Source organism: Callithrix jacchus, chromosome 6 (genome assembly GCF_049354715.1).
Source record: "Callithrix jacchus isolate 240 chromosome 6, calJac240_pri, whole genome shotgun sequence".
In the NCBI taxonomy this organism is placed as follows: Eukaryota; Metazoa; Chordata; class Mammalia; order Primates; family Cebidae; genus Callithrix; species Callithrix jacchus.
Window position 1 is genome coordinate 21836768 of NC_133507.1, and position 21068 is coordinate 21857835.

The following is a 21068-nucleotide window of genomic DNA, read 5'->3' on the forward strand; positions in this document are numbered from 1 at the left end:
ATGGGGTTTTACCATGTTGCCCAGGCTGGTCTTGAACTCCTTACCTCAAGTGATCCACCCACCTCAGTCTCCCAAACTGCTGGGATTACAGGCATGAGCCACCTCACCCAGCCCTTTTCCTCTCTTTCTTTTCCTCCTGTCTTAACAAACCATTTGTCTGAAAATCAGAAATTAGAGCAGCAAATGCCCATAGGTAATGTGCCCTGGGGCACTGGTGGTGGTGGTGGTGATAGTTAGGGGCTCCCAGAATGGGATCTCCCCAGAAGGTCCTCACTATCTGAGATAAACTGGCCTCCAGCCCTCCAGGCCTGGAGTTAATTACCTGACTCAAACGTCCATCAGAAAAGGGAGCTTGGGCAGCCTGAATACTAAGTTATAAGGGTATTGCATTCAGAGTTTTGTTTCTATTTTTTTTAGTTACCTTTTTTTTCTGAGAAGGGGTCTGCTCTGTTACCCAGGTTGGAGTACAGTGGTGCATTCTTGACTCACTGCAACCTCCACCTCCCAGGTTCAAGCAATTCTCCTGCCTCAGCCTCCCAAGTAGCCGGCGCCACCACAGCACACCCAGCTAAATTTCATATTGTTTAGTAGAGATGGGGTTTCACCATGTTGGCCAGGCTGATCTCAAGCTCCTGACCTCAAGTGATCTGCCTGCCTCGGTCTCCCAAAGTTCTGGGATTACAGGTGTGAGCCACCTCACCTAGCCAAGGTAAATATTTTTAGAAGTAGGCACATACTACACACACTGTTCTGATCTTGCTTTTTATTTCTAATTGACAGTATAGCTTGGAAATTATCCCTCATAATATCAAAAGCACTTTTTTAAAGGGGCAGCAGAGCTTTCTATTTTAGAGATGCACCATAATTTCTCTAACCAGGCCCCTGGGATTACTGAGGTTGTTTCTGATCTGAAGTTCTGCCAGGCCGTGCGTAGTGAATATGCTTGTGCCTTTGTTTCCGTGCCCTGTAGGCCCCTCTGAGATCTCTCATGCCATGTATGTGGGGCCTGGAGGGGAGTTTATGGCGTGTCCTCCCCCAGCCAGCAAGGCATAGATTACCATAGAGTTTCCTCTATAGGGCTGGAGTCAGAAAATTCATACGGCGGCTGGGCAGGGTGGCTCATACCTGTAATCTCAGCACGTTGGGAGGCCGAGACAAGTGGATCACGAGGTCAGGAGTTCAAGACCAACCTGGCCAAGATTCTGAAACCCCGTTTCTACTAAAAATACAAAAATTAACGCGGCGTGGTGGCAGGCGCCTGTAATCCCAGCCTGTAATCTGGAGGCTGAGGCAAGAGAATCGCTTGAACCCCAGGTGGCAGAGGTTGCAGTGAGCCTAGATCGTGCCACTGCACTCCAGCCTGGGCGACAGAGCAAGACTCCATCTCAAAAAACGAACAAAAAAGGAAGGAAGGAGGGAAGGAAGGAAGGAAGTTAGTTTATATGGCTAAGGGGAGGTATAGCTCAGAAAAAGGATCCAGAAGGCTGCTCAATCGATCTACATCAGTGACAACAGCAATGAAAACACCACAAGCTTTTCCACCATCCCTGGCCAAACATGCCACTGTCATCTTTTCCAGTGATACTTTCAGTCCCAGGGACCAGGCCAGTTCTGTTCCTCACACAGCTGGAGGCACTGCATTACCATCTAGAGCAATGTGGACCAACAGATGGAGAATGACCAGGATGGAGTTGCCTGAATGTTACCCACCTACAGCTGTTTCTCTTGTGAAACAACCTGGGCAACTGAATTCATCTCAGTTCTCATGTTCTCTTCACTGGGATCAAAGCTTCTGTTGAGGCTCTCAGTTCCTCCCAGAAAAGCCAGCTGAGTGCCTGCTTCTGCCTGGCTTTGTCTAAAGATGCCTCGCTTGAGTGCCAGCCCTGGGTAAACCCCTCAGTGTTTTCCTGTCAAAGGAGAACACTGAGAAGCTCCTGGTTCCAAATGCTCTGATAGGATGGAGGAGAAACCTCTTTTATTTTGAGGCCACTGTCCCAGCATTCCAAGAACAAAAATAAATTAGAAAGTGACAGATACAGAGCCATTGATTCCCACACCACATATTTAATTGTGAAAAGTCCCAACATACAGAAAAGTTGAAGAAATTATGTAGTGAATACTTATCCATCCACCACTTCAATTCTACAATAAACATTTTGCTAGACTTGTTTTCTTTGTAACATTACCTTCCATCTATCTAAGCCACTGATTTTTTTTTTTGGGGTCAGGGTCTCAGTCTATCACCCAGGTTGGACTGCAGTAGTGCGATCTTTCTGAATCACTAATGTTTGAGGCTTTTTGAAAGTTTGCCTTGATCATGACCAGCCTGGCCAACATGGCAAAACCCTGTCTCTACTAAAAATACAAAAATTAGCCAGGCATGGTGGTGCATGCCTGTAATCCCAGCTACTCTGGAGGCTAAGGCAGAAGAATCACTTGAACCCAGGAGGCGGACGTTGTAGCGAGCCGAGATTGTGCCGCTGCACTACAGCCTGGATGACAGAGCGAGACTCCATCTCAAAAAAAAAAAGAAAAGAAAAAAAGAAAGTTTGCCTTGCATATCCATTTGCTTTTAAAACTTCAGTCCAGGAAACTTAACATCTTGTTTAATAAACACAGAATGGCGGGGCAGGGTGACTCACACCTGTAATCCCAGCACTTTTGGAGGCCAAGGAAGGTGGATCACTTGAGGTCAGGAGTTTGAGACCAGCCTGGCCAACATGGCAAAACCCCGTCTCTGCTAAAAATAAAAAAATTAGCCAGGTGTGGTAGCTCATGCTACTAGGGGGTTTGAGTCGGGAGAATCACTTGAACCTGCTAAGCAGAGGTTGCAGTTAGGTGAGATTGTGTCACTGCACTCCAGCCTGGGCAACAGAGTAAGACTCAATATAAATAAATAAATAAATAAATAAATAAAAATACAGAATGAATGATTTTTTATTTCAAATTAGGCTAGAGAGATGTTAGAGGTAAACAGAAAGGGAAAATGTGGCAGTCAGAAGGAAGAGAGAGGGGAAGAGAGGTGAGAAGAGGTAGAGGGACCCAAGAAAGGAGAGAAGGGTATGAATAAGGCACAGGAAAGGGGTTTGTGAATGACTGAAGCCATTGGCACAGCTGTTCATCAAGAGCTGGGATGTCAGTTTTGTACCCAGACATCAGCTGCCACAGGGTTACAAATGCTGCTGTGGCCCCAGCCAGCTCCCAGCACTGATTATGGCTCCTGCTGAGTCTCCCCAGCTGCAGTCAGGAGAGCCCCAGGCAGCTGCACTCAGTCTCTTTGTGAACACGCTGTCACTCAAAGGGTTTCTAGCCAGGGGCTCCAGCTCTAAAATGGAGATTTGGAATTGAAACCAGATACCAGCCTTGAGCTCCACTTCTGTATTTAACCTCTCTAAGCTTCTGTATTCTCACCCATAAAATGGGCATAGTAAGAATATTTACTTCATAGGGTGTTGGACAGTTTAACTGGGGCAAATGCATCTGAGTCATAATGGGTGATGCGTATTGAATGCCAGCTGCCTGCCAAGCCTTGGGCTAACTGGCTTACCTGCTTTACCACATTCCATCCTTACAACAGCCCTAGTAGGTGGACATTACTATTGGCCTCACTTTAAAAAGTGAAATTCAGGATGGCGAAGTCCCTTGTTCCAGGGGACCCAGCTCATAATGGTGGAGTCAGGCCAAGCCCCTCTGGCTACAGAGCCCACGTGCTGTGCCGCCCTCAGCATCATGCCTGACCCTAACTCTACAAAATGTGGCTAATCAAGCCTGCCTCCGAAGGTTCTTGCAAGAATAAGTGAGACAACTCATGAGAAAGTTCAATTATCACGGGGTACAGTGGCTCATGCCTGTAATTCCAGCACTTTGGGGGGCCAAAGGGACAGATCACCTGAGGTCAGGAGTTCAAGACTAGCCTGGCCAACATGGTGAAACCCCATCTCTACTAAAAATACAAAAATTAGTCCAGCGTGGTAGCTGTAATTTTTACAGGTGTGTAATTACACACCTGTAATCCCAGCTACTCGGGAGGCTGAGGCAGGTGAATTGCTTGAACCTGGGAGGTAGAGGGTGCAGTGAGCCGAGAGCACTCCACTGCACTCCAGCCTGGGCAATATGGCGAAACTCTGTCTCAAAAAAAAAAAAAAAAAGGCTAGGCACACCTGTAATCCCACCACTTTGGGAGGCCAAGGCAGGTGGATTGCCTGAGGTCAGGAGTTTGAGATCAGCCTGGCCAACGTTGTGAAACCCTGTTTCTACTAAAAATACAAAAATTAGCCAGTTGTGGTGGCGTGCACCTGTAGTCCCAGCTACTCGGGAGGTTGAGGCAGGAGAATCGCTGGAACCCAGGATGTGGAGGTTGCAGTGAGCTGAGATGGTGCCATTGCACTCCACCTTGGGCAATAGAGTGGGACTCCATCTCAAAAAAAAAAAGTGCAATTATCCACCAGGCCCTAAAAAATGGTTGTTGAAGAATGAATGAATATTAAAGAATTCATCAAGTACTTGTCATATTCTTCAGCCTCTTTTCGCTAATCATGAGTTCAGTGGTTTTCCTCTGATGGGATAATCATGGTGAAAAAAACCTTCCTAATCTTGCACTATACGAATGTCAGGTTTAACAAATAAATTACAAGTGAGTTGGTCTTTGTGTTCCAACCTCATTTATATTATAGCAACATTGAACTCACCGTATCTTTTGTGATCAAACAACTGGGATGCTGATTATTAATGCCACCATCTAGGACAAGCCCTCCCTGCTCCTGCTTCCTCCAGCCTGGCATTGAATTCTCCAGTATGGCCAAGACAACATAACAGCCAAAGGCTGCACTGGAAAACAGAGCTAGGAGCCTCTTCACCCTCCTTGTCTTTGAAAAAGCCTCTTGAAGAAATGGTCGTCATGGCATGTTTTGCTCAGTTGTTTTCCTCCTTTTGTGATTGACTTCCCTTTACACATTTATAAAATAATAACCTTGTGTATTTATTCTGCATTGCAATGAAAAAGACACATAGATAGATCATATATGTACAAGCACTTTGAAAAAAAATTTTTTTTTTTGAAATGGAGTTTTGCTCTTGGTGTCTAGGCTGGAGTGCAGTGGCTCAATCTCGGCTCACCATAACCTCCACCTCCCAGGTTCAAGAGACTCTTCTGCCTCAGCCTCCCAAGTAGCTGGGGTTCCAGGTATGTGCCACCATGCCCAGCGAATTTTGTATTTTTAGTAGAGACAGGGTTTCTCCATGTTGGTCAGGCTGGTCTCGAACTCCCAACCTCAGGTGATCTGCCTACCTTGGCCTTCCAAAGTGCTGGGATAACAGATGTGAGCCACCATGCCTGGCAGAAATATTTTTAAAAAATTCTGTACAAGTGGAAGATTTTAAAAATCAGTTTAACTCAGCCTGGCCAAAACGGTGAAACCCCGTCTCTACTAAAAATACAAAAATTAGCTGGGTGTGGTGGCGTGTGCTTGTAATCCCACCTACTCGGGAGGCTGAAGCAGAATCACTTGAACCCAGGAGGTGGAGGTTGTAGTGAGCCAAGATCATGCCACTGCACTCTGGGTGAGTGGCAGAGTGAGACTCTGTCTCAGTAAAAAAAGAAAAGGAAAGGAAAAGCCTCTTTGGGGTTTTTTAAATTTTATTTATTTTTTGGGACAGAGTCTCACTCTGTCCCCTGGGCTGGAGTTCAGTGGCGTGATCTCGGCTCACTGCAACCTCTGTCTCCCAGGTTCAAGCAATTCTCCTACCTCAGCCTCCCAAGTAGCTGGGACTACAGGTATGTGCTACCATGCATGGCTAATTTTTTGTATTTTTAGTAGAGTTTCACTATGTTGGTCAGGTTAGTCTCAAACTCCTGACCTCAGATGATCCACCCACTTGGCTTCCCATAGTGCTGGGATTACAAGCGTGAGCCACCGCACCCAGCCTATTTTATTTTTTAAACGGAGTCTCACTCTGTCACCCAGGCTGGAATGCAGTGATCTTGGCTCACTGCTACCTCTACCTCCCGGGTTCAAGCAATTCTCCTGCTTCAGCCTCCAGAGTAGCTGGGATTACAGGCGCCCACCACCACACCTGCCTAATTTTTGTATTTTTAGTAGAGATGGGGTTTTACCATATTGGTCAGTCTGGTCTCTGACTCTTGACCTCAGGTGATCCACCTGCCTTGGCCTCCCAGAGTGCTGAGATTACAGGTGAGAGCCAGGGCGCCCGGCCTACTTTGGGGTTTTAGCGTGGAGGAAATGAGATAATATCTATAGATGTTAGCTCCTGCCTCTACATTTTCCTTTCCTTTTTTTTTTGTAAACTCTATGACACATGTCCCCAAGCCCCAGGCGGTGGATGGGTGCTGGTCTGTGGCCTGTTAGGAACCAGGCCACACAGCGGGAGGTGAGCAGCAGCCAGCAAGCATTACTCCTGAGCTCTGCCTCGCGTCAGATTAGTGCGTTAGGTTCTCACAGGAGCACAAACTCTATTGTGAACTGCACGTGTGAGGGATCCAGGCTGCCTGCTCCTTATGAGAAGAATCTAATGCCTGATGATCCGATCTGAAGTGGAACAATTTCATCCTGACGATATTACCTCTTACCTGGGCAGGAGACCCCCTAGAAGGAGACCCCAAGTCAAAAAAAAAAAAAAGAAGAAGAAGAAACAGCTACACTATAGGGAGTTGCTGATATTTTTAATAAAATGATGTTTCTTTTCTTTCCTTTTTTTTTTTTTTTTTTTTTTTGAGTTTCGTTCTTGTTACCCAGGCTGGAGTGCAATGGCTCAATCTCGGCTCACCGCAACCTCCGCCTCCTGGGTTCAGGCAATTCTCCTGCCTCAGCCTCCTGAGTAGCTGGGATTACAGGCACGCGCCACCATGCCCAGCTAATTTTTTTTGTATTTTTAGTAGAGGCTCTTTTTTTTTGTTTGTTTTTAAGATGAGGTTTCACCATATTGGTCAGGCTGGTCTCGAACTCCTGAGTTCAGGTTATCCACCCACCTCAGCCTCCCAAAGAGCTGGGATTACAGGCGTGAGCCACTGCACGCAGCTTAATAAAATGATATTTCTCAAAGCCGACGAATCTCCCGTCCCCATGGAAAAATTGTCTTCCATGAAACTGGTCCCTGGTGCCTAAAAGATTGGGATTGAAATTTCTTCTTTTTTCCTTTCCCTTCGTTTTATTTTTTTCCCACCACTTCTCTTCCTTCTGTCTTGCTTCTTCCTCTTATCAACACCCTTTGAGGCCACAGGAACACAGCACACTCTGCTTTCCCTCAAGGACAAGTCATACCCCGGCCATACCCTGGCCCCCTGCCCCTCATCTCATAAACTGTCTTTCCCAATCTCCTGTCTCAGGCAGGCAATTGGCAATGAGTGGTGTGTCAGCTGGTACACTGTTAGCTGCATACATAGATATGCTCCTGTTATCAGCACTTCAACATTGATTCTCTAGCCTCGAATTTCTCATCTAGCCTCACTGTTTTTTTTGTTTTGTTTTGTTTTGAGACGGAGTTTCGCGCTTGTTACCCAGGCTGGAGTGCAATGGCACGATCTCGGCTCACGGCAACCTCCGCCTCCTGGGTTCAGGCAATTCTCCTGCCTCAGCCTCCTGAGTAGCTGGGATTACAGGCATGCGCCACCATGCCCAGCTAATTTTTTGTATATTTTTTAGTAGAGACGGGGTTTCACCATGTTGACCAGGATGGTCTCGATCTCTTGACCTTGTGATCCACCCGCCTCGGCCTCCCAAAGTGCTGGGATTACAGGCTTGAGCCACCGCGCCCGGCCTGTTTTTTGTTTTTTAAGATGGAGTCTTGCTCTGTCACCTAGGCTGGAGTGCAGTGGTGTGATCTTGACTCACTGCAACCTCCGCCTCCTGGGTTCAAGTAATTATCCTGTCTCAGCCTCCCGAGTAGCTGGGAATTACATATGTGCCCTATCATGCCAGACTAATTTTTATATTTTTAATAGAGATAGGATTTCACCATGTTGGCCAGGCTGGTGTCGAACTCCTGATCTAAAGCAATCCACCTGCCTCGGTTTCTCAAAGTGCTGGTATTACAGGAGTGAGCAACCCAACCCAGTCTAGCCTCTCTTTTTTCCAGCAAGTCTGTGGGATGCCTTTCATTAAGGAGTTTCGCAGCAAAGTCCCCTTCAGGACATCTTTGATAGCTCACTATGTTTTCACAGAGCCTGGCCCTTCTCATTACCTCATTCATAGGCCTTATTTATACTTCCACCTCTGATTCTTTGCTTTCATAATACACCAGCCTTTCTCCAATAGTTAGTGCCTGGTTCTTCACTGAACGTGGACAAATTCCTGTGAATTTCAAAAGCAACAACAGATCCTTTCTTCCAATTTCCTTCATTCTCTCCTCAGCCTCCCCCCTCACTCCCGCTTTGTACTTTGTATCTATCAGCGGCTGTACCTTCTGGAATAGTTCAGAACTGTTTTATGCTATGCAGTGTAGAGCATGCACTTTCTCATAGTCTGAAGTTGCTGGCAGAGCAAAAAGAAGCACAAAACAAAAGCTGCCTTTCAGGAACTTCGTTTAGTGAAATACACTTCCTCTTGGTAGTTTGCCAGCTAATTTCTTTAGTGGGAAATGATATTTTGAAAATAAATGACTACCAGTCAGAGGGGAGGGGTTGGTAAAGGGAATCAATATGCTAAACCAGATGTCTGTTTCAACTGATGTTGCCATTCATTATTAAACAACAGAAAAGAGATACATTCACTGGTAATCGCAACTTATTACTGTTACAACTTTGTCACCTGATTTTCATATTGAGAATTTTTTAAACACTGTGCTTGATGATAATTGAATTGCTGTAGATTATAAAAGCCTCATAAAGTACATTACAACAAATCTAATCATTTACAAATGCACAAAATAGATCATATATTAAACATTTTGTTTTTTGTAAGAGTAAGAATTAAAACCTTGAGATTATCTGTATGTTCCTTACTTTATATTAAAGGATCTATTTTTTTTTTTCCTTTTAATGTACTCCTTGTGTTACCTAGGGTGGAGTGCAATGGCTATTCACAGGTGGGATCATAGCTCACTTCTGCCAAGAACTCTTGGCCTCAGGAGATCCTCCTGCCTCAGCTTCCAGAGTAGCTGGGACTATAGGCATGTACTACTGCATATGCCTATTAAGTGGTCTTTAAATCAAGTTTTTCTTCCTTTTTTTTTTTTTTTGAGATAGAGTCTCACTCTGTCATTCAGGTTGGAGTGCAGTGGTGCGATCTCAGCTCACTGCAACCTCTGTCTCCCGGGTTCAAGCAATTCTCCTGCCTCAGCCTCCTGAGTAGCCGGGTTTATAGGCACCTGCCACCATGTCCAGCTGATTTTTATATTTTTAGTAAGGATGGGGTTTCGCCATGTTGGCCAGGCTAGTCTGGTTCCAGACCTCAAGTGATCCACCCGCTTTGGCCTCCCAAAATACTGGGATTACAGGCGGGAGCCACCATGCCCAGCCTAAGGCATCTTTAAATCAATTTATTTATTAAGATTATGGGTGGATATATATGCATTAAAAGGGCATTTTGCATTTCTCCGAACTTTTTTTCAAATATTTGCCATCCATTTATATAACTTGTTTTTGAGAATTGTCTGGTAGGAATCTTTGCAGTTATCTACTGGGGTTTTTCTTACTGAATGTTATAATCTCTTTAGATGTAAAAACTATTAATTCTGTTTCATATTAGCAATAAATAGTTCCCCTGATCTATTGCTTGTCTTTTGAGTTTTGATTTAATTAGCTTATTTTTGACCCAGAAGATTTACTTTCTTTTTCTTTTGAAACATAGCTCCAAACAGCCATTGAAAGATTTACATTTTTATCTATTCAGTTCTATCCACTGAGTCATCCATAATTCATCTCAGTGCCTTTGAGGCTGGAATAACCTACTTATTGCATCTTTTCAAGAACTGTGTAGAGATGGAAGGAAAGTCCACCTTATGTTTATGGCCTGTCAACGGGGGAATTTTCTAAGCATTTATTTGTAGAAGTAGGTTGAGAATTTATTCTATCCTTGGATCTGAGCTCTGTCGACTTAAGAAGCATCTTAGACATACATCCTCCTTAGGATTTTGCCTTATTCATGCAACTTCCAAGTGGATGCACACCATTTGGAGTTATCAAGTGTCATTATCTTTCTCTTTCTTTCTCAGAGTAAAAAATTGCAAAAGATTCTGTTTTAGCCCCTCAGTTTGTTCATTGCTTATTCAATGAACAACTTATTCACACAACTTATCCTGTTCTTTTGACCACCATTAAGAATGAATCTGGCTGGGTCAGGTGGCTCATGCCTGCAATCCTAGCAGTTTGGGAGGCCCAGCTGGGAGGATGGCTTGATCCCAGGAGCTTGAGACCCTGTCTCTATAGAAAAAAAGGACGAAGCTGTCAGTCAGGGTTCTTCAGAGAAACAGAACTAATAAGACAGACAGACACACACACACACACACACACACACCTGTTTCATATCTATTTGAAGCATTGCTTATGTCAATCAATCTACCTAGAGAAGGGACTTTACCTTAAGGAATTGGCTCACATGATTGTGGGGGCTGGCAAGTCCAAAATGCATGGGGTGGGCCTACAAGTTGGAAACTGAGGCACAGTTTCTGTGTTAGTCCTCAGGCAGAATTCTTTCGCTTCCAGGAAACCTCAGTTTTTAATCTTAAGGCCTGATTTGAGGAGATATTATTGACTTTACTTAAAGTAAACTGACTGTGAATGTTAACTACATCTACGAAATAACCACAGAAACACCTAGACTGGTGTTTGATAAACTACTGGGCACCGCAACCTAGCCAAGTTGAGACATTAAATTAACCTTCACCTAATCATCCCGTTGGATTTTCTTTCCCATATCACACATCCAAGAAGGCACCTAGTCTTCTTTTCTTTTAAAGGTCCCTCTCAGTCCATGTTTCCATGACCCTGAAAGCTCGTCTCTGTGTATGCAGTCTACCGGATTTTGTTAAATATATTGTAAGATGTTGACAGCATTCATTTGTGAGCACAGTCACTGCTGGAACGTTTCTGTGGCTAGTTCACTGGCTACACAAATGCACTGCTCCAGAAGTTGGATTTCAGTTCATTTCGTTCTAGGAATTAAAAATGCATTTTGTAGAGCTTTGACATTATGATTATGGGAGCGTTCCAGATCTAATGGGATCTAAGATAGGAGGAGCTGCTCAATGTGTGGTTAAAAGCACCCATTGCACTATGGAGGCCTGAGCTAAAACATCATGTTTGCCCCTTTTCAATCTTGGGAGAACAAGGCAGGACTTGGAAAAGGAGGGCTGGAGGCATTCGTTGGCCAGGGTGCCACTATATCAGAGGAAGAATATCATCAAGTCAGATTGAGAACCTGCAGTGACAACTGCCTAGGTACTGGGAGGGTGGGTGGTGGGATCAGGTGATCTCATGTAATGAGAGCAATGGGGATGGAACCACTTGGGTAACCACTGCTGTGCTGGCAATGAAGTGCAGCTTATATAGAAGCATGACAGTTGAGTGAAACAAAGCACTCTCAGCTGGGTGCTGTGGCTCACACCTGTGATCCCAGCACTTTGGGAGGATGAGGCAGGCAGATCGCCGGAGGTCAGGGATTCGAAATCAGCCTGCCCAACATGGTGAAACCCTGCCTCTACTAAAAATACAAAAATTAGCTGGGTGTGGTGGCAGGCACCTATAATCCCAGCTGCTCAGGAGGCTGAGGCAGGAAAATTGCTTGAACCTGGGAGTTGGAAATTGCAGTGAGCTGAGACAATGCCATTGTACTCCAGCCTGGGCAACAGAGAGAGATGCCATCTCAAAAAACCAAACCAAAACCACCAGAAGCTAGGGGAGAGGCGTGCAACCAACTCTTCCTCACAGTCTCAGAAGGAACCAACCCTGCCCACACCTTAGTCACAGACTTCTGATCTTCAGAACTGCAAGATAATACGTTTCCCTTGTTAAACCACTGCCTGTGATACATTGTTACAATCACCCTAGAAAGTAATATCACATGAAAGCTTATATTAGTTTTAGTCTTTTTTTCTTTTTATTATTTCTAAGTTCCAGGTACATGTGCAGATCTTGCAGGATTGTTACAAAGGGATACACATGCCATGGTAGTTTGCTGCCTCCATCCCCCGTCACCTACATTAGGTATTTCTAAAAATATGAAACGCTTCACGAACTTGCTTGTCACGCTTGTGCAGGGGCCATGCTAATCTTCTCTGTATTGTTCCAGTTTTAGGGTATGTGCTGCTGAAGCAAGCACAGTTGTGTTTGTTTTTAAGCTAAGGAAAAGGTTTTGGAAATTGATTCAACTTCTGATTTTTAAGTAAGAACTTTTTTTTTTTTTTTTTGCTTTGCTAATGAATAAGCAGAAGTTTTTATGTACTTACCATGTAAAGAAACAAATTCCTTAATGAGATGGTTTGACGATGTGTTTTAGCTTCCATTTTGTGTCTATACCAAGTGAAGGTGATTAGATTACCCTTAGAAAGTTTGAGAATTGCTGAATTAGAATGACGATCTAGGGCTTCTCAGAAGTTTCAGAGGCCTCTGTAAAAGAAGCAGTAATCCAACATTTCATTTTCCCACTAGTTCACCTTTAGACTAAAAACTACATTTGTTTGGTCTTTATTTTCATGAGCATTTTCTCCATAAAAGCTATTAAGCCCTGGCGAGGTGGCTCATTCTTGTAATCCCAGCACTTTGGGAGGCCAAGGCAGGAGGATCACCTAAGGTTGGGAGTTGGAGACCAGTCTGACCAAGATGGACAAACCCCGTCTCTACTAAAAATGCAGAATTAGCTGGGCATGGTGGCACATGCCTGTAATCCCAGCCACTTCAGAGGCTGAGGCAGGAGAATTGCTTGAACCCAGGAGGGGGATGTTGAGCCAAGATCTCGCCATTGTGCTCCACAAATAAAGTCTTCTTCTTTTAGGAAATATGCAGAGTGCGTGTGTGTGTGTGTGTGTGTGTAAAATATATATGTATGTATGTATATATTCAGCCTGAAATACTATAGTCAAGAGTGATATAACAAATAACAAATATATAGCTAGCACATAACTTTCTTCATGGGCACATAAAAAGTGAATCATGTGTAATACGTTCATGTCATGGAATATTATTCAGTAACTAAAAAGAATACATTAGAGTCATATCAGTGGACTTAGATGGAATTCCATGAAGAACTACTCAGTAGGAAGACACTTATAGAGGAAGTATATAGCCTATTTTGGGAAAACAAATAATCACTTACAAACACACACACACACACACACACAATCACATGTACCATCTATATCCTCTCATAGAGAATCATAGTATTATAATTGTATAAGAATGTATGTGCTTGAAAATATGAAAGAATTAGCACTGTATAATTCATATTATTTCCCTGTGGGGAGCAGGGCGGATGGGAGGCGAAAGAGCAGAGGGTGAAGTGAGTTTACAAGCTGAGCAGAGAAGGAATAACAAAAACATAGTGCCACCAAAAAGGAAACTTTTTTAAAATTTTTTTCTACATGTGGGTATAGGTACAAAGAAACATATTAAAATATTAATCTCTCACATAGGACTTTTTATGATTAAAAATCTTGAAATTCCCAGGAGTAACAGCTTTAGCTCCTGATTTTAAATTTATTCTAGGGTTTATATAGGAATTTTTTTAAGTCTCCAATTTAAGCATTAATGTTTTCCCTTTTTTCAAAAAAATATATATAAATATAAATATATATTTTCAAACTAATGCGCATGTGTTAATATTTCAAATGGTCAAACACTTGAAAAGCAACAGACTCCTTTTTACTCACCTGGTGGTTTTCTGATTTTAAATCTGTTGCAGGTTGCCTTCATAATTCTAGATACTGTAGTATGCTCAACTCCTGTTTTCTGGTTCATCAACTATAAACACCTGTTGACCCATACAGGATAAATTGTGGAGCTTCCACTCACTTGCACCTCTTCCCTCCTTGCTTCCAGTGTCTCATCTATTTACTTTTTGTACTCTGGGCTATCTTTGCTGTATTGTATGTATTTTCATTAATTAAGAAATATTTTGGCCAGGCGCGGTGGCTCATGCCTGTAATCCCAGCACTTTGGGAGGCCAAGGCAGGTGGATCATGAGGTCAAGCGATGCAGACCATCCTGGTCAACAAGGTGAAACATCGTCTCTACTAAAAATACAAAAATTAGCTGGGCATGGTGGCATGCGCATGTAGTCCCAACTACTCAGGAGGCTGAGGCAGGTGAATTGCTTGAACCCAGGAGGCGGAGGTTGCGGTGAGCCAAGATCGTGCCGTTGTACTCCAGCCTGGGTAACAAGAGCAAAACTCTCAAAAAAAAAAAAAGAAATATTTTAAGAATACAGGAAGTTGATATTAGACACCTATATACCCACCACCCAGAATTAATAGGCATTAACATTTTGCTATCTTTACTTCAAACTTATTTTTGTAGATAGATACAGTATTACAAATACATCTTAAGGAATCACTTCTTATCCATCACTTACTCTTGTTTCTCATACACGACTACTGTCTTGAAGTTGGTGACTGTCTTTCCTTTGCTTATGTTTATAATTTTACCATATACGTCTGTTGTCATGAAAATATTCAGTTTTTTTATTTTAAAATGTGATGCAAGATATTTTCCTGAGAATATAATTCTGATCTTATCAAAGAGGAGCTTTTATTCTTCACTTCTCTAGATCTCTGTAGTCTTTTTTTTTTTACCCCCCCCGAGACGGAGTTTCGCTCTTGTTACCCAGGCTGGAGTGCAATGGCGCAATCTCGGCTCACCGCAAGCTCCGCCTCCTGGGTTCAGGCAATTCTCCTGCCTCCGCCTCCCGAGTAGCTGGGATTACAGGCACGCACTACAATGCCCAGCTAATTTTTTGTATTTAGTAGAGATGGGGTTTCACCATGTTGACCAGGATGGTCTTGATCTCTCGACTTCGTGATCCACCCGTCTCGGTCTCCCAAAGTGCTGGGATTACAGGCTTGAGCCACCGCGCCCGGCCATCTCTGTAGTCTTATAAAAGTTTTACATATTCTGAAATTTAACTTAACAGTCTCCTTCAGTTTGGTCTGTTGAGGTCTTAGGGACTCCTTTCATACCCTAAAGGTCTAATTTGATTGTTTTCCATATGATGGTCAGTTGTCCCAGAATTATTAGTTGAATAATCCAATGTTTACCTACTGCTTGGAAGTCTCCCTTCTTTGATATGCCAAATTCCCTTCTAAAGAATCTGTTTCTGGCTTTTATTTTTATTATTGGGATATATTTGTATCTCTATGTACCAGAGACTCATTCATATTAATATCACAGCTTTATAATAAACATTGATTAGAGTGTCTTTCTACTTCTGTGTTCTTCAAAATTGTCTAGGCTATTCTTGACCCACTTCGCTGTGAGTTCAGATTTAGGTTATCATATTTGACCAAAAAAATGTGTTTGGATTTTTTATTAGAAGTGTGTTGAATTTATGGATTAATTTAGGAGGCTTGGTATCTTGCTGATACTTAATCTCGGTACCGGTTTACATGGTATATATTGCTTGTATACTTGGGTCTTTTATTTTCTACCAAAAAGTTGTTGTCATAGAGTTACCTTTTTGTTTCTAGTTTTAATTTGGAAATATTTATAGATTGACATACAGCTGTAAGAAGTAATTCAGTGAGATTCCTTATGTCCTTTACCTACTTTCCCCCAATGGTAATGTCCTGCATAACTATCGTGCAGCATCACAGATGAGAAATGGACATTGCATATCTTTTAATAGATTTATATCTAGGTACCAGAGAGGTTTTGTTTCTATTGTGAGATGCATCTTTTTTTTCTTGTTCCTTGTCTTAATGCTCTGGCTAGGCTACTTTCTCCCTTCAATGCTGAATAGGAGGGGTGATGATGGTCTTCTTTTCCTGTACCAGGTGGTTTTTAAGTGATAACCTATATTGAATTACAGATATTCTTTTGTTTTTCTTAGTATACTAAGGGAACAATTTTTGATAGTTTCTTAAGTCAGAGTATTACATGGAATATTTTTCTGCATCTCTTTCTATAATCATGACTTTTCTAATCAGTTGCTGTATTCTATTTTAGATAGGTTCTTTTTTGAGACAGCCTTACTCCATTGCTCAGGCTGGAGTGCAGTGGCGAAATCTTGGCTGACTGCAACCTCCGCCTCCCAGGTTCAAGTGATTCTCCTGCCTCAGCCTCCCAAGTAGCTGGGATTATAGGTGTGTACCACCACACCTGGCTAATTTTTGTAATTTTTTAGTAGAGATGGGGTTTTGCCATGTTGACCAGGCTAGTCTGAAACTCCTGACCTCAGGTATTCCACCCACGTCAGCCTCCCAAAGTGCTGGGATTACAGGCGTGAGCCACCATGCCTGGCTGATAGGTTCTTTTAATTACTCATGCATATTTAAATTTAAAATTTTTGTGAGAAAAACCACAATCTACCTTGCTGCCAATTCTCACCCCAATTTTCACTCTTTAGAAATAACAGCTTTTTATTTCTTTAGCTTTTTGTCTGGTATTTACCTGTTTTTCTCTTTTTTTAGAAACTTGCTTATGTTGTTCTTTATTTTCTTCTTGATTTTTTTTCCCCCAGTTTTTATTACAGTCATGCATTACTTAATGATGGGGGTACATTTTGAGAAATGTGTTAGGTAATTCTATTGTCATACAAGCATTGTAGGGTGGACTTACATAGACGTAGATGGTAGAACCTGGTACGCACCTAGGCTATATGGTATAGCCTATTGCTCCTAGGTTACAAACTGTATAGCATGTTACTCTACTGAATACTCCAGTCTGGCATGTGCTGTGCTCCACAAGGGTTCAGAGACCTAAGAGGGAACGGTGGGGGATGAAGAAAAATGCAAAGACGAACATAGAAAAGCGGGGCCAGGCAGTCCAGGAAGGTGAAAGTATTGGTTTGTCTGGCCCCATCCTGTCTCAAAGTACTTTATTTTATATGTTGACAAAGCACATAGCAGAGGGAGGGTGCAGTTACCCACAACAGCCTGTGGTTATAATTCTCATACTTCAGTTAACATACCTTAACTAACAACTATCTTGCAGCAAGGTCAATGAAAGTTGGTTATCTATCTCTAGGTTCAACTGCTCTTCTCCGAGACATATACATTCCCCTGTTATGGTTTTGCTTCTGGTTGGAGTTCACCCAAAGTTCACAGCAGCCTTGCTGCTGATCCCCCAAGAGGGGGTGGGCTACTCTGGCTCTCTACACTTGGGCTCCCTCATAATTTCTCATGTTCGTGAGAATATTCATGTGCCTTCTGGGCTCTTCTAGTGTGAGTGAGTAGGTCTCAAATAACAGATCCACCCTAACATTAGAATCTTGCTATGCCTGTGAATCCCATCTGATACGTTCCACCAAAGCAGGTCTGGCATTGCCCGTTTGCATCACCTTCTGGTGCATGTTTCAGATGACAAACCAAACAAATAGAGCCCTTTCTACCTCCCTGAGCTACAACATTTAATGCAGAACCTCTGCTGAGTGAGTCTAATCAACAAATTCAGCGTGACCCAGTTCTGTGTTCCTTCCTCCATTCTCCCCCTCACTATTCATTCTCACACTTGTCCCTGGATTTCTGTCTTTATACATTAGAAAACTCAAGTAGTTATTTTGGAGCTTAGCCCCTGCTTGGATTACACTTTGTTCCTCACCGTTAGGGGCCTGCTGGGACTTGAGCCTGGTCTAGGAGCAAAGAGGGGTGCTGGGGGTGGTCTAGGAGCAAAGAGGGGTGCTGGGGGTGGTCTAGGAGCAAAGAGGGGTGCTGGGGGTGGTCTAGGAGCAAAGAGGGGTGCTGGGGGTGGGTCTTGTCTTAGCCTTCATTTCTGTCTTATTATGCTTTGCTGATGAAACAAAATACCGCAGACTGAGTGGCTTAAAAAGCAGAAGTTACTTTCTCGCAGTCTGGAAGGCTGGGAAGTATGAGAGCTAGTTTCTGGATGTTCCCATTTCTGATGAGGACTGTTTCCCTGGCTCACAGATGGCCACCTTCTCAGTGTGTCCTCCCATGGCCTTTTCCTGGTATGCCTGTATGTGGAGGATGGGAGGCAGCTCCCTCTTCTTCTGTTTATCTGATTAGAACGTCATATGTATGACCTAATTTAACCCTAATTACCTATTATATCCAAGTACGGTCACATTGGGGGTTGTACCTCAACATTTACATTTTGGGGAATACATTCAGTCCATAGCAAGGTTCCATGAACTCATAAATTTTAAAAAGTGCATTTTAATTTTTCACTCATCTTTGAGCAAAAATTAGCGTTCTATTCAACTGTGTATGTTGCCAACAAACCAGAGCACTGTCAGCAGTACCTGTGACTTTGTCACTGTGAGAAATAGGATATTGGTCTCGATATCTTATAGAATTGTTCATGCTTGTCACTATTTCAAATTTATACCATTTAGAAAGCCCCACTGGAGGCGCATAGGCATGCATATTATCATATTGCCAATTTAATTTTTATATTTTGATATATTATTTATTATTACTTTTAAATGTGCTTTATTTTATTGAGTCTTTTTTGTTGTTGTTGTTAAGACAGAGTTTCACTCTTGTTACCCAGGCTGGAGTGCAATGGCGCGATCTCGGCTCACTGTAACCTCCGCCTCCTGAGTTCAGCCAATTCTCCTGCCTCAGCCTCCTGAGTAGCTGGGATTACAGGCATGTGCCACCATGCCCAGCTAATTTTTTGTATTTGTAGTAGAGATGGGGTTTCACCATGTTGACCAGGATGGTCTCGATCTCTTGACCTCGTGATCCACCTGCCTCGGCCTCCCAAAGTGCTGGGATTACAGGCGTGAGCCACCGTATTGAGTCATTTTAAAGCATTATTCTGGAAAAGGACCTACGGGCATCACTGGACATCCAGAGATGCCAGGGCTGATGAGAGCCTAGGCCTCTCGCCAGCAGATAACTTTTGTTTGTGATGATAACATATGACCTCACTCTGTAGCGAAACCTGCATGTTTAGGTGGTTGGATGGTTGGGTTTTGTGCCATTTGTTAAATCAGAATCACCCACGAAAGTCTTACAAGGGAAGGCTGGAAAGTTGAGGTGACATTTAAACCGTGAGGTCCCATTGATAAGAAAAGAGTTTAGTGACCAAGTGCTCTGGATAAAAGCTTATTGGACATTAATGCTTGCTTGGACAAAATGGTACTTAGACCAAGGACAGCATAGTCATAGTTGAGAGCTCTGTAATTGGGCTAAGGAGTTTTGAAGCCTTGAAAATAAGTGGGGGATGGCCAGTCTGCAGCTGGAGTTAGTACCAACCTTCCTAGCCTCATAGAATTACACTTCATGGAATTTTTTTCTGACATAAACGGAAACTTATTCAAAATAGACAAGTGATTATTTTTTGAATTGCAATTCATAGATCAAACCCTTTTCCCTTTTGAGTAGGCGCTTCTCAAAAAAGATAAACAAGTGACAAGCAAGCACGTGAAAAGGACCCGACATCATCAGTCATCTGGGAAATACAAACTAAAACCAAATTGAAATACCACTGCACCGATTAAAATAAATGCAATTAAAATGACTGATATTTCCTAATGTTGACAAAAAACCAATCCACAGGAGTTATGGTTGGAAGTGCACATGGTACATCTACTGTGGAAAATTGTCAGCTTATAAAGTTCAAGTTATACGCCTCCCCTATAACCCAGTGATTCACTCCTTTGTATTTACCCAGGAGACATGAAAGCGTATCTGCAGAATTGCAAAATAATGTTAAAAGCAGCTTTATTTATAATAGCCTAAATATAGAATAAATTCAAATGTCCATCACAAAGGGAATGTGAATGAATGGATTGTAATACCTCCATGCAATGGAATGCTCTTCAGCAATGCAAATGTGTGACCTAGAGATACAGGCCACAGCATGGATGTGTTTCACAGGCATTAAGATGAGTGAAAGAAGGAAACACACTGCAGAGTGAATATTGTGTGATTCCATTTACATGAATTCAAAGCACGCCACAGTTGGCCGGGCATGGTGGCTTACACTTGTAATCCCAGCACTTTGAGAGGCCAAAGCAGGTGGAGACAGCTCCCTCTTCCAGGAGTTCAAGACCAGCCTGGCCAACATGCTGAAACCCCGTCTCTACTAAAAATACAAAAATCAGCTGGGTATGGTGGCGCATACCTGTAATTGCAACTACTCATTAGGCTGAGTCATGAGGATCGCTTGAACCCAGGAGGAGGAGGTTGCAGTGAGCTGAATTGGCACCATGTACTCCATCCAGCCTGGGTAACAGAGACTCTGTCTCAAAAAAAAAATGCAAAAGTAATCTGTGGTGGATAATATCAAGACAGTGCTAACCTCAGATGGTGTAGGGGTGGGTTACTGACTACAAAGAGCACAGTGGAGCCTCCGCCTGTCAGGAGGGATCTTTATTGCCTGGGCTACTGTTGGGGCTGGTGGGAATAACCCTGGCTTGGCATCACTCTCTGTTCCACACAAGCTGAGCTTTGCTAGCACCAGATTCCAGCCTCAGGGGTAGAACAATGCTGCCAATAGGCCCCACCAGCCCAGGGATTCTAGGAGGGAGGGGAGGTGAGTAGGAAGGAAGGCGCATCCGTGATGTGCTCATGAGCAAGCTGCTGGCTGAGTTTCCCAGAGTGGAGACTTCAGGCTTGGGGTGGGCCTGGGCATCTCCTCCGAGCCCACACAAGGAGCACAGTGGATCTCCACCAGCTGAGCTCTTCCCTGGGAGAAGCTCGGGGACAACCAGAGAGGCCCATCCAGGACCTTGAGAGTCTTCTTTCACTTTCCATCCCTGCCCCCAAAGTTCAAGAGTGTTCCCTCTCAAAGGGGGCCGTGTGAGGGTTGTGGTGGGCAGTCAGCGTCGCTCATAGACTTCCAGAACCCACCCACCTCCGACCCCTTACCAATTCCTAGGAACCCTTGGGTCCCACTGAGAGAATACCTATAGTTATCTTGTCACACGATACAGACCAGTATTCCTCCGCTTTTTTCCCCATTATTTCTCTCTTAAGGAGCCTTTTAGACATTTGTC

The 21068-nt window shown here is 43.4% G+C and overlaps 1 protein-coding gene and 1 non-coding gene across 41 annotated transcripts in view; one reads left to right on the forward strand and one right to left on the reverse strand.

The window, feature by feature from the left end:
* LOC128932329 (uncharacterized) overlaps positions 1-21068 on the forward strand; it is a 154297-nt gene that overhangs the window by 95231 nt on the left and 37998 nt on the right. The window lies entirely within an intron of this gene.
* LOC118154890 (U6 spliceosomal RNA) lies at positions 12166-12272 on the reverse strand. Its single transcript, XR_004745140.1, has one exon. It is a non-coding gene; the product is annotated as a U6 spliceosomal RNA (small nuclear RNA).